The following is an 11,165-nucleotide window of genomic DNA, read 5'->3' on the forward strand; positions in this document are numbered from 1 at the left end:
TTATAAATTCGTCATCCGCTAATTTACCATATCATGTAAAAGTGCTGCTTTACCCCTAAAAATGGCCATACATGTACAGATTTCTTTAATTTAGCCTGCAGGCTTACCAAAAAAAAAAAAAATCAAATAGATTCCTTCATCCATGCTAAGGCCCCTTGCACACAAAACATTTATGGCCAGATTCACATACGACGGCTTAAACTTGTGCGGGCGTAGCGTATGTAATTTACGTTACGCCGCCACAAGTTAGAGAGGCAAGTGCTGTATTCACAAAGCACTTGCGTCCTAAGTTACGGCGGCGTAGCGTAAATGTGCCGGCGTAAGTGCGCCTAATTCAAATTGTGAAGAGGTGGGCGTGTTTTATGTAAATAAAGCATGACCCCACGTAAATGACGTTTTGAACGAACGGCGCTGTCTGTGGACGTAACCCAGTGCGCATGCTCCAAATCACGTCGCAAATAGTCAATGCTTTCGACGTGAACGTAACCTACGCCCAGCCCTATTCTGAATCGACTTACGCAAACAACGCAAACGACGTGAAATTCGACGGCGGTTCCGACGTCCATACTTAACATTGGCTGCACCATCTTTTTGGTGGTTTATCTTTACGCCTGAAAACGCCTTACGTAAACGGCGTATCTTTACTGCGACGGGCGAGCGTACGTTCGTGAATAGGCGTATCTTGCTGATTTACATATTCTAGGCGTAAATCAGCGTACACGCCCCTAGCGGCCAGCGTAAATAGACAGCTAAGATACGACGGCGTAGGAAGACTTACGCCGCTCGTATCTTAGCAACATTTAAGCGTATCTCAGTTTGAGCATACGCTTAAATGTAGGACGGCGCGGATTCAGAGTTACGACGGCGTATCTACTGATACGCCGGCGTCACTATACCTGAATCTGGATATTAGTCTGTGTGTGTCCAATCCCAGCATTTTAGCGTGTTCAAGAGAGATAGGAGCAGCATCCAGCCCATTGCCTACTGACGACAGCCTTTTAACGTCCAGGGCAAGCTAAAATTTCCTGTGGTTTGACAGGGCTATCCATTGTGCTGAGTGGTACTTAGGGTCCTATGCGTGGCCGCAAAATGTGCACTTAATGAAACATCAAAAAATAAATAATAAATGAAAGAAGCAAAGGAAAAAAAAGTCCACTTTAATTCAAGTGATCCAATCCAAACGCATGTGCAGTGAGAGATCTCACGTGCTACAGTACATAGATTCATCAATAAAGAGTGCTGTGTCCAGACCTCCACCCAGTGATGATCAACACAAGGCTTACTAGACAATATTGACCATCAACTACAGCTAGGTTGATATGCACATATGGTATAATGGTATCCTCTGATTCTCAATGATACTGGACCATCCTGGGCAATATCACAGTGTACCCTGGTGACAGTTCCTCCTTAAAGAGTGTATTAAAGATAAAAAGAGAGACCCCTCATAGTGTACAGGTATCTCTGTATAACTTAATTTAATCAAGGTAACAAATTGCTTCCGATATTGACGTGCTGACGTCACAGATTTCTCCGACCTGCACTTTTCGTCATACCTGATGTCATTAGGGGCATTTTACTGTGACAAGTGCTTTTATTTGGAGATCTTGTGAATGTATTTTTGTTACCTTGATTAAATGAAGTTATACAGAGATACACAATGAGGGGTCTCTCTTTTTATGGCCTATCTGTAGTGGATAGTCAATTTTGTCTGGTAAGTTTTGTGTTGATCATTGGGTGGAGGTCTGGACCAGGGATGTGCTGTCAGGGGAGGCAGTTGAGGCAGGGCCATGAACATAAAAAAATTATAATCAAGCTTTGAGGGTTGTAGCTCAGTGACCTGTGGTCACAGAGACCCCAACTTATGTAGCCTAAGTCTTACCCCACCACTGGTAACATTTGGGGTTCCTACGACCTATGCTTCCAGAGATATGGGGCTCCTTGTGCAGCCTGTCAGAAGCTAAATACAGAACAGACACTTTAAATACAACCTGACACACTTTGTTTGCAGCAGACTGAGAGGTTGAGCTCACAGTGCCTCTCACTTGTCAGAGGCACTGAGCTCAATGAACAGCTTGGAGTCTTGGACCAATGGTAAAGTACCATCGGTCCCAGCTGTCCAACACAAATCCTGCAGTGGAGGCACGCCTCTCACTGCAGTGTCATAAAAGGAGCATGTGTCTAATAGACACATGCTTCCTTCCAGCCCAGCCCTCTTAACTACAAGGAAAAAACATGGGGTTATGAGTATAAGATTTACCCACAACCCCATGTTTTTCTCACACAGTTAAGAGGGAGAAACTAATTCTGTTGAAAAGGTACTGTTATATTCAAGCTAAATCATATATTTATATGCTATATCAGACCTCATTTTCCACTCGCCTACTCGCATTTTGCGAGTGGAAAATGAGGTCTGGTGAGGAGCTGGGCTGCCTGGGAGTGGGGGGACGAACACCGCTGGTGGGCGGAGTTAATTGCAAGACGTTCTTCCAGTGATCGCCCCGATGGCAGAGAGCATAGAGAAAGAGGAGAGCCGCGGGATCGCAGAGCGGTATAGCATGCTGTTACAACTTACGTTGAAATTTCCTCCGCTCTGCTCGCTCCCACAGCCCCGCCTCTTACTGACCCCGTGCCTGTGAAGCCTCGTACACACGACCGAGGAACTCGACGGGCGAAACACATAGTTTTCCTCGTCAAGTTCCTTGTTAGGCTGTCGAGGAACTCGACAAGGCAAGTTTCTCTATTCCCGTCGAGGAAAATGAAGACATGCTCTCTTTTTGGCTCGACGGGATCCTCGGCAGTTTCCTCTTCGAAAAATGTACACACGACCGGTTTCCTCGGCAAAAAAAAAATCCCAGCAAGTTTCTTGCTGGTATTTGCAGAGAAACTTCGTTGTGTGTACGAGGCTTGATAGACAACACATCTCAGCATTGGACCCGCATTCTGTCTATTACAGGCGCGGGGTCAGGAGGATGGCGGGTTGGCAAGCCCATAAGGCGATGCTTCCTCCACAGCGGTAGCTTTTGCCACAGGCAGAGTCTATGGTAAAGTTCAGGATAGACACAGTGGGTGTGGGTAAACCATAGCACATCAGTGTGAAAGCAGTCTTAGGCCCTTTTCACGCGATCAGCCCAAACAAATGGGACCCTCAATTCACCCCTATAGAGAGACAGATGTCTGTTTACCCCACCTACCTCCAATCTGAAAAACAGAAGGGAATTTGTCCCCTTCCATCTGGGTGGATCGGAGGGCCTATAGAGTAGTCGTAACCCTTCATCCGCCCGCTCTGCTCATTGTGGCCCGCGACTGGTTACCAAGTTGCTTAAGTGGTCCTCGTGCTTCAAAAAGTTGGGCACCCCTGATGTAAACGATCTCTAAGTCTGCGAATGGTTCTGCCTATGTAATGTATGTGGCATTCTTCACATGTAATAACGTAGACCACAAATTTAGTGTTACAGTTAATGAACTGTAAGATATCAAAACTATTGTTGTTAGAACAAGATTTGACCCTTTTTTAATGAAATGGCAGTAGTTGCAGCTCTTAATACCACATTTAAATGTACCCTTAAATTTCAACCAATTCTGAGCAACCGTAGTGCTCAGAAAAAGGCTGGGTGAAAGGGAGCTCCCTAAAGTGGGTGCTCTGCGGGACACTGACTTAATACCCTTCGACAGTATCTCGCTATAGGTTGGATCATTAAGCAGGATAGGGAGATACTTGTTGACTGTATTCTTAAATTTAGTGAATTCACTAAAATTAAGAATACAGGCCCGGATTCAGATACATTATCGTATCTATCGGCGGGCGTAGCGTATCTCAGATACACTACGCCGCCGTAACTTAGGGCGCAAGTTCTGTATTCAGAAAGAACTTGCGTCCTAAGTTACGGCGGCGTAGTGTAAATATGTCGGCGTAAGCCCACCTAATTCAAATGTGGATGATGTGGGCGTGTTTTATTTAAATTACTTGTGACCCCACGTAATTGACGTTTCCGTCCGTGAACATTTCCAAGTGCGCATGCTCCAAATTACGCCGAAAACTGTCAATGCTTTCGACGTGAATGTAACTTACGTACAGCCCTATTCGCGAACGACTTACGCAAACAACGTAAAATACGACGCTGTTCGTACGTTTCCGACGTCCATACCTAACATGACTTACCCCTGCTTTATGAGGGGTAACTTGACGCCGGAAAAAGCCTTACGTAAACGATGTAAAAAAATGCGCCGGGCGTACGTACGTTTGTGAATCGGCGTATCTACCTAATTTGCATATTCCTCGCGTAAATCTACGGAAGCGCCACCTAGCGGCCATCGTAAATATGCAACTAAGATACAACGGCGTAAGAGGCTTACGCCAGTCGGATCTTACCAAAATTCCGGCGTATCTTGATTTCTGAATACAGAAAAAAGCTACGCCCGCGCATCCTAGAAGTTACGCAGCGTTTCAATAGATACGCCAGCGTAACTTCGTTCTGAATCCGGGCCACAGTCAACAAGTATCTCCCTATCCTGCTTATTGATCCAACCTATAGCGAGATATGTGTTGTATATATACATGCATTGGGATTGGACTATGATCTGTATGTACATTAATATCGCCCTATAAGGGATGTGAATTGAATCAACCTTCCATGTATTGTGGCCATTATGTGCATTTTGATGAATTTCTTTGCTTGGGTCATTCCTTTGACCTGGGGGATAATTTACATTTTATCTTTTAAATAGTCAACCCCATACAAAGCTATCCCGTTTCCATAAAGCAATCTAGTCCCAATATAACACATGTTATAGTTGATTCATATTTTATACTTTATGTCCATTTTGGTCTTAATATTCTTTTTATCTTTATTCATATCTATCAACTTCATATTTTACTCATCTTCACATAATTTTTATTCATGTAGAGAATTGCAATTCATATAATACGTGTTTTCGGACATATTTCATTATTATTTTTGCTCACATTATCTCACATACATATCTTCTAAATTTATGCAAATACGGTATATATGTTCACTTATGTAGATTTTTGACAGAGATCTTTTTTGGATTCTCAATCTTTTGCACTCATCACTCACATATATACATATATTTATCGGGACACATATCCCTTGAATATATTTTATTTTTTATTTATGCTAGTCCTGTATTCACACATGTTTAATATTTCTATTATGTTTATCACTATACACTATGCAATTAAAAGGATTTCGTATTTGCAATCCTTTATACATGTATTGTTCACAGATAGATATTATATACATAGGAACTTCAGCATTATTTTGATTCACTTTATTTGTGTTTTTTCATTTCAGGACTATTTCTGGAATGAGAATAACTATATGTGTTTTTCTAAATCTCATATAAGTGTGTTTGCTCTCTCAGCCATGTAATCTGGATTTGTCTAGTTTCACACCAGATACCAATTGGTACCTTGATTATTGGATTGCAGATTGGGTTTCCAGCTGCTATCCTTTTTGTCACGTCACCCATAGTTGTATATATACTTGACATCCACTTTCTATGTTGTAAGCTATGAATAAGCACTAAAGTTTGGTGTGAAACGCGTCAACTTTTACCCCGTCTGCTGTGGCATGCTTTTTGTGTTTTTTTTTATTTTATAATAAAAGCAATACATTTTTGGAGTGCGGCTGTCCAGAACGTTTTTCCTCCATGTTTGCATTATTCCATGCATTGCCAGCACCCGTGGCTTTGCATCAGGTGAGGAGACTTCTTGATTAGTATCCTAGAGCAGTGATTTCTCTCTTTCATCTCTTGTATCAAGTCTTCAGTCTCTGACCATCCCGCAGGGATAAGCAATTAGCGGACCTCCAGATGTTGCCAAACTACAAGTCCCATGAGGCATAGCGAGACTCTGACAGCATCAAGCATGACACCCAGAGGCAGAGGCACGATGGGACTTGTAGTTTGGCAACAGCTGGAGGTCCGCTAATTGCTTATCCCCGCCTATAGCATGTCTTCAGTCTCTGATTAGCTCTTATATCATGTCTGCAGTCTTTGACCCTCTCTTGTATCATGTCTTCAGTCTCTGTCCATCTCTCGTATCTTGTCTGCAGTCTCTGATCATCTCTTGTATCATGTCTGCAGTCTCTGACCATCTCTTGAATCATGTCTGCAGTCTCTGACCATCTCTTGAATCATGTCTGCAGTCTCTGACCATCTCTTGAATCATGTCTGCAGTCTCTGACCATCTCTTGAATCAAGTCTGCAGTGTCTGACCATCTCTTGGCTGCAGTCCCAGACAGCTTTGGGCACTATAAGTAGTAGTACCCAACTTTAGTTGGCCCGAGCCCATCCCACTGCACTTCTGTAAGAGTAGATACTTGTCTACCACAGTTCCATCCAGTTGAGGCAGTGTGCTGGCACTAAAGCACATCAAAGCCAAGGAATACAAATATAATATAGTGCAATTTACTAATCCTGCGCTGGCGATATTAGTTTTTTTTTTTCATCCCTTTAATTATGTCTATTGATCCTGCCATTTACACATGTCCTGTCCAAGTGTGACAACTCTTACTCAACTCTCACTGTACTATACCTACAGAGGAGCAATATTGTCATCTTAAGATAGAGGGGAGGTGTTCTATAGTCTAATGTAATGAATGTAACTAATAATATAGCAGAGAGCTCGGGAAGCTGTTATACAACACACACTTGTGATGTTTTAGTATGCAGAGAACAAGTGCAAGAGCCTGAGGAGGCTGCGATGTGAGTGATAGGTATGCCGCATAGGTTTTCATTATTTTTACAATGATAGTGAGGACTAGGACTATGGTGTGTTTGTTACTGCTATGTGGTTATGGTGACTAGAAATTCTGATTTGGCATTGTGACATTTTATCAGTTGTTATTTGCATTGTTATTGCAATTAGTTTGATTCAGCCATGTCCTACCATTGTTTTTCATCTTGCCCTTGCCCACATGCAGTATCTCTAAAGCTCAGTGCTCTCAGCCATTGGTTTCCCAACATGCCTGTTCAACAGGACACACCGGCTGAATGTAGTCTGGTTTCTGTTGGAAAGGCCCATACCGGACGATATTCAAGGATTTTCCCTCACCTCGAGAGATTTCTTCTCACTTCCTATTGTGTCTCTGGGACAGGAAGTGGATGGAAATGTACCCAGTGGGATACAGAAAGCAAAAAAAAAAAAAACTTTACTGCCTCTCACGCTATCACATGCTCATCGTCTATAACAATGTCCCTCAACCAGGGTGCTATTTGGGTTCCCCCAGGGTGCTGTGAGACCCAGTTTTCCTTGGATCAGAGATTGTTGAGTGGACTATGTGATCGGGGCAGGGTGGACTCTGATGTGACGGGGAGGGGACATTGTCATGAGGGCACTCTGATGTGATGGGGGACCTCTAATGTATAGGGGTACTCTGATATGATGGGGTGACTCTGGTATGATAGAGGACCTCTAATGTACACGGGGGTATTGATGTGGAAGAAAGGCTCTGAGGTGCTGGGGGGTCTCTGATTTGATGGAGGACCTCTAATGTAGAGGGGAGGTATTGATATGGAGGGAAAGCTCTGATGTGATGGGAGGGGGTCTCAGATTTGATGGGGGGACTTTGGTATGATGGACGACCTCTAATGTATGGGGGGGGGGGGGGGTTTGATGTGAAGGAAAAGCTCTGATGCGATGGGGGGTCTCTGATTTGATAAGGGGGAAGTCTGGTATGATGGAGGACCTCTAATGTTAGGGGGGGTTTGATGTGAAGGAAAAGCTCTGATGTGATGGGGGGGTCTCTGATTTGATGGGGGGAATTTTGGTATGATGGAGAACCTCTAATGTTAGGGGGGGTTTGATGTGAAGGAAAAGCTCTGATGTGATGGGATCTCTAATTTGACCGGGGGACTCTGGTATGATGGAGGACCTCTAATGTATAGGGGGGACTTTGATATGAAGGGAAGGCTCTGATGTGATGGAGGACTCTGATGTGAAGTTAATGTCATCAAGGTAGTTGTCTATATCATCCCAGGCTCAGGTTTCCCGTTGATAAGTCACAATCAAGTTTTATTTTTTGGCAGGATCAACAGGATTTTCAAACACATAGGCCTCGTACACACGACCAAGGAACTCGTCGTAAATGAAACATTGTTTTCCTCGACGAGTTCCTTGTTATGCTCCTCGAGAAACGTAACAAGCTTTCTCTGCGTACACACTGTCAAGACAAAATCTCGTCATTCTCAAACGCGGTGACGTAAAACACGTACGACGACACTATAAAGGGGAAGTTTGATTCCACTGGCACCACCCTTCTGAGCATGTGCGGGTTTCTAAGCATACACACGAACGTATTTCTCGTCGAAAACCAGCCCGACGAGGAACACGACGAGGAAATTGAGACTCCCGACGAGGAAAAAGAGAACTTGTTCTCTTTTTTTCTCATCGAGTTCCTCGACAGTTTTATCGATGAAAAACATACACACGACAGTTTTCCTCGGCAAAAAATCTCTGCCACCAAGTTTCTTGATGGATTCTGTCGAGGAAAACGGTCGTGTGTACGAGGCCTTATAAGAATAAACTTTCAATGGTATTTAACAGACCATAATGGAGCAAATAAGAGAAGCTCATTGTGAGGCCTCGTACACACGACCGAGAAACTCGACGGGCGAAACACATCGTTTTCCTCGTCGAGTTCCTTGTTAGGCTGTCGAGGAACTCGACAAGCCAATTTTCTCCATTCCCGTCAAGGAATTAGAGAACATGCTCTCTTTTTGGCTCGTCAAGTTTCTCGACAGTTTCCTCGTCGAAAATGTACACACGACCGGTTTCCTCTGCAAAAAAATTTCTCCCAGCAAGTTACTTGCTGGTTTTTGCCGAGAAACTCGGTCGTGTGTACAAGGCCTGAGAGTTAACATACAGTTGGAGGGCTCATTCACACATGATAGCAACTATCACAATGCATGGCAATGCACCTGTTCTATGTGTGGTGTGTTGTGGTGCCAATCATTGCGAATGGCCCCCAATGCATTGTACAGTAAAATCCAATACACTACACACCGCATATATTGCATATATCTTGTGTGATGCAATGTATTTAAAAAAAAAAGGGTCAAGCTTATTTTTTATCCGCAGTGTTGCGTCGCCGGCAGACAATTTATAACGAATGGGCCACCTTAACCTCCCTGGCGGTATGATTATTTCAGAAAAAAGGTGCTGAAAGCGGTACCATTATTTGCAAGGAAATTTGGCGTTTTATACTGTAGGCCTGTAATTTTTAGGAATAACTCACTTAAATCTGACCAAACAAGAGACTAGTAGGCATCCCGGGTATGACATTTTTTTAAAAACAAAATTATAAATTATAATATAATAAATAATTATAACACGTAATAATATAATTATAATAAAAATTATTCAATAATGTAATCAACTCAAAATCACTGAAATTTGCTCAGTTGCAGAATTGTCGCTGTCATTACTTTTATTTTTTTATGACGAATTTCCCCACAAATCGCTATCGCACAATTCTGCAAGTGATTATAATTTATTATCGCTGTTTTCTAGCTGCTCTAAAACCATTTTTGACATAAAGGGACACTTTTGGTTGCTATGGACAATCTACAGTTTGCAGTCAGAAAGAACCGTTTTTATTATATAAAAGTACATGCAGGACACTGGGCAGACCACTAGGGACAGGGGGGTGTGTATTTTTTACATACAGTACTGTAATCTATAAGATTACAGTATACTGTATGTAATGTGTTTGTTTACGTTTTTGAATTTGGCGCCGTTCTCCGCTCCCGTGCGTCGTAACGTTGCAGGGAAGGGAGATCGGCGGCACAAGAGGACACTGTGTGAATCGAGCAAGGTTCCGCTCGCTCACACAGCGCGGTGGCATCGCTGGATCCAGGGACAAGGTATGTAACTTTGTCTGCTGCTGTAGCGAGGCGAGCCCGAGTCTGACTCGGGGTTACCGCTTTTGGTATAAAAATCTTACCCCGAGTCACGCTCGGGAATACCGCCAGGAGGGTTAATGCAATTCCCACTAACGCAATAGAACGCTTTAGTGTGAATGGGCCCCTATTTAAGCCTCTTGCCATATACTGTACAGTATATCCTTACCTGTTATACGGTGCCTTCCTCTTGGTTCAGCGAGGATCTAGTTTGCCTTCGGGGCACCAAATCCTGTGACCTGCGCTACGAAGGGTTGGGTTGCTCCAGAGATGAAATGCAGTCTGCTCCTTCGGACTTCTAGCTGCTCGCAGCAGGTTGACGTGCAGGGAAATTGAGAAGGAGATTAAACAAAAGAGATCTTGTGCAATTACTCCCTGGATATTCCGGCAAGTGTGAACATGTTCCCCTACAGAGCTTCCCTCTGTTAAAGGGTAATCTGTTAATGATTCTGGTCAACTTTACAAAGGAGCAGGGACTGAGGGAGGGGGACAGGAGGAGGGACATACGAGAAAAGAAACAAGAGAACAATGTTTGTCAGGAGGACAAACCAGAGCTGAGCTCTGCGGCACAGAGGATCTGGTGTTTGAAACTCTCTGCCATGATCTAAAATAGATTATTGTGTTCACATGTTTCACGCTGTGTAAAGACTGCAGGCGGCAAGGCAGTCCCTGTGTCCTCACTGGATCAGTGGGGTTCATTTACTAAAGGCAAAGTGCAGTTGCTCCAGAGCTTAGTAAATGAGGTAAGGCTTCACTTTGCAAAAAATACCCAATCACGTGCAAGAAAAATAAAAACAGCCTTGATTGGATTATGGAAGTCAGCAGAACTCATTTATTAAAGCGGACTGCTGCTGACTTTTAATATTAGGACACACACCTGTCCTGGAATCCAGCAATGTTGGCACCCCAGCTGATGTTTCCATCAGCTCTCGGGTGCTGCCTAGGGTTGCCACCTGTCTGGGATTCACCCAGACAGTTCCTCTGAAACCCAGACACATTATTCAGACAGGAATGTGTCTGGGAACAGGGCCTGACAAAAGGGCGAGGGGGAAATATGCTCCCCACATTACTATTCTCTTTGGAGCCCCCAAAGGTGTCCCAGGTCTATTATCATATATCAGGGATATGCAATTAGCGGACCTCCAACTGTTGCAAAACTACAAGTCCCATCATGCCTGGGTGTCATGAATGTGGCTGTTAGAGTCTTGCTATGCCTCATGGAACTTGTAGTTCCGCAA

General features: G+C 43.7%; 1 protein-coding gene across 1 annotated transcript in view; it reads right to left on the reverse strand.

Annotated features, from left to right (window-relative positions):
• ANKRD65 (ankyrin repeat domain 65) overlaps positions 1-10,404 on the reverse strand; it is a 44,358-nt gene extending 33,954 nt beyond the window's left edge. The window contains exon 1 of the mRNA XM_040325799.1: positions 10,097-10,404. The gene's annotated coding sequence lies outside the window, so the exon portion shown is untranslated. The remainder of the gene's footprint in view (positions 1-10,096) is intronic.
• Between the last annotated feature and the right edge of the window lie 761 nt (positions 10,405-11,165).

Source organism: Rana temporaria, chromosome 10 (assembly GCF_905171775.1).
Source record: "Rana temporaria chromosome 10, aRanTem1.1, whole genome shotgun sequence".
Lineage (NCBI taxonomy): Eukaryota > Metazoa > Chordata > Amphibia > Anura > Ranidae > Rana > Rana temporaria.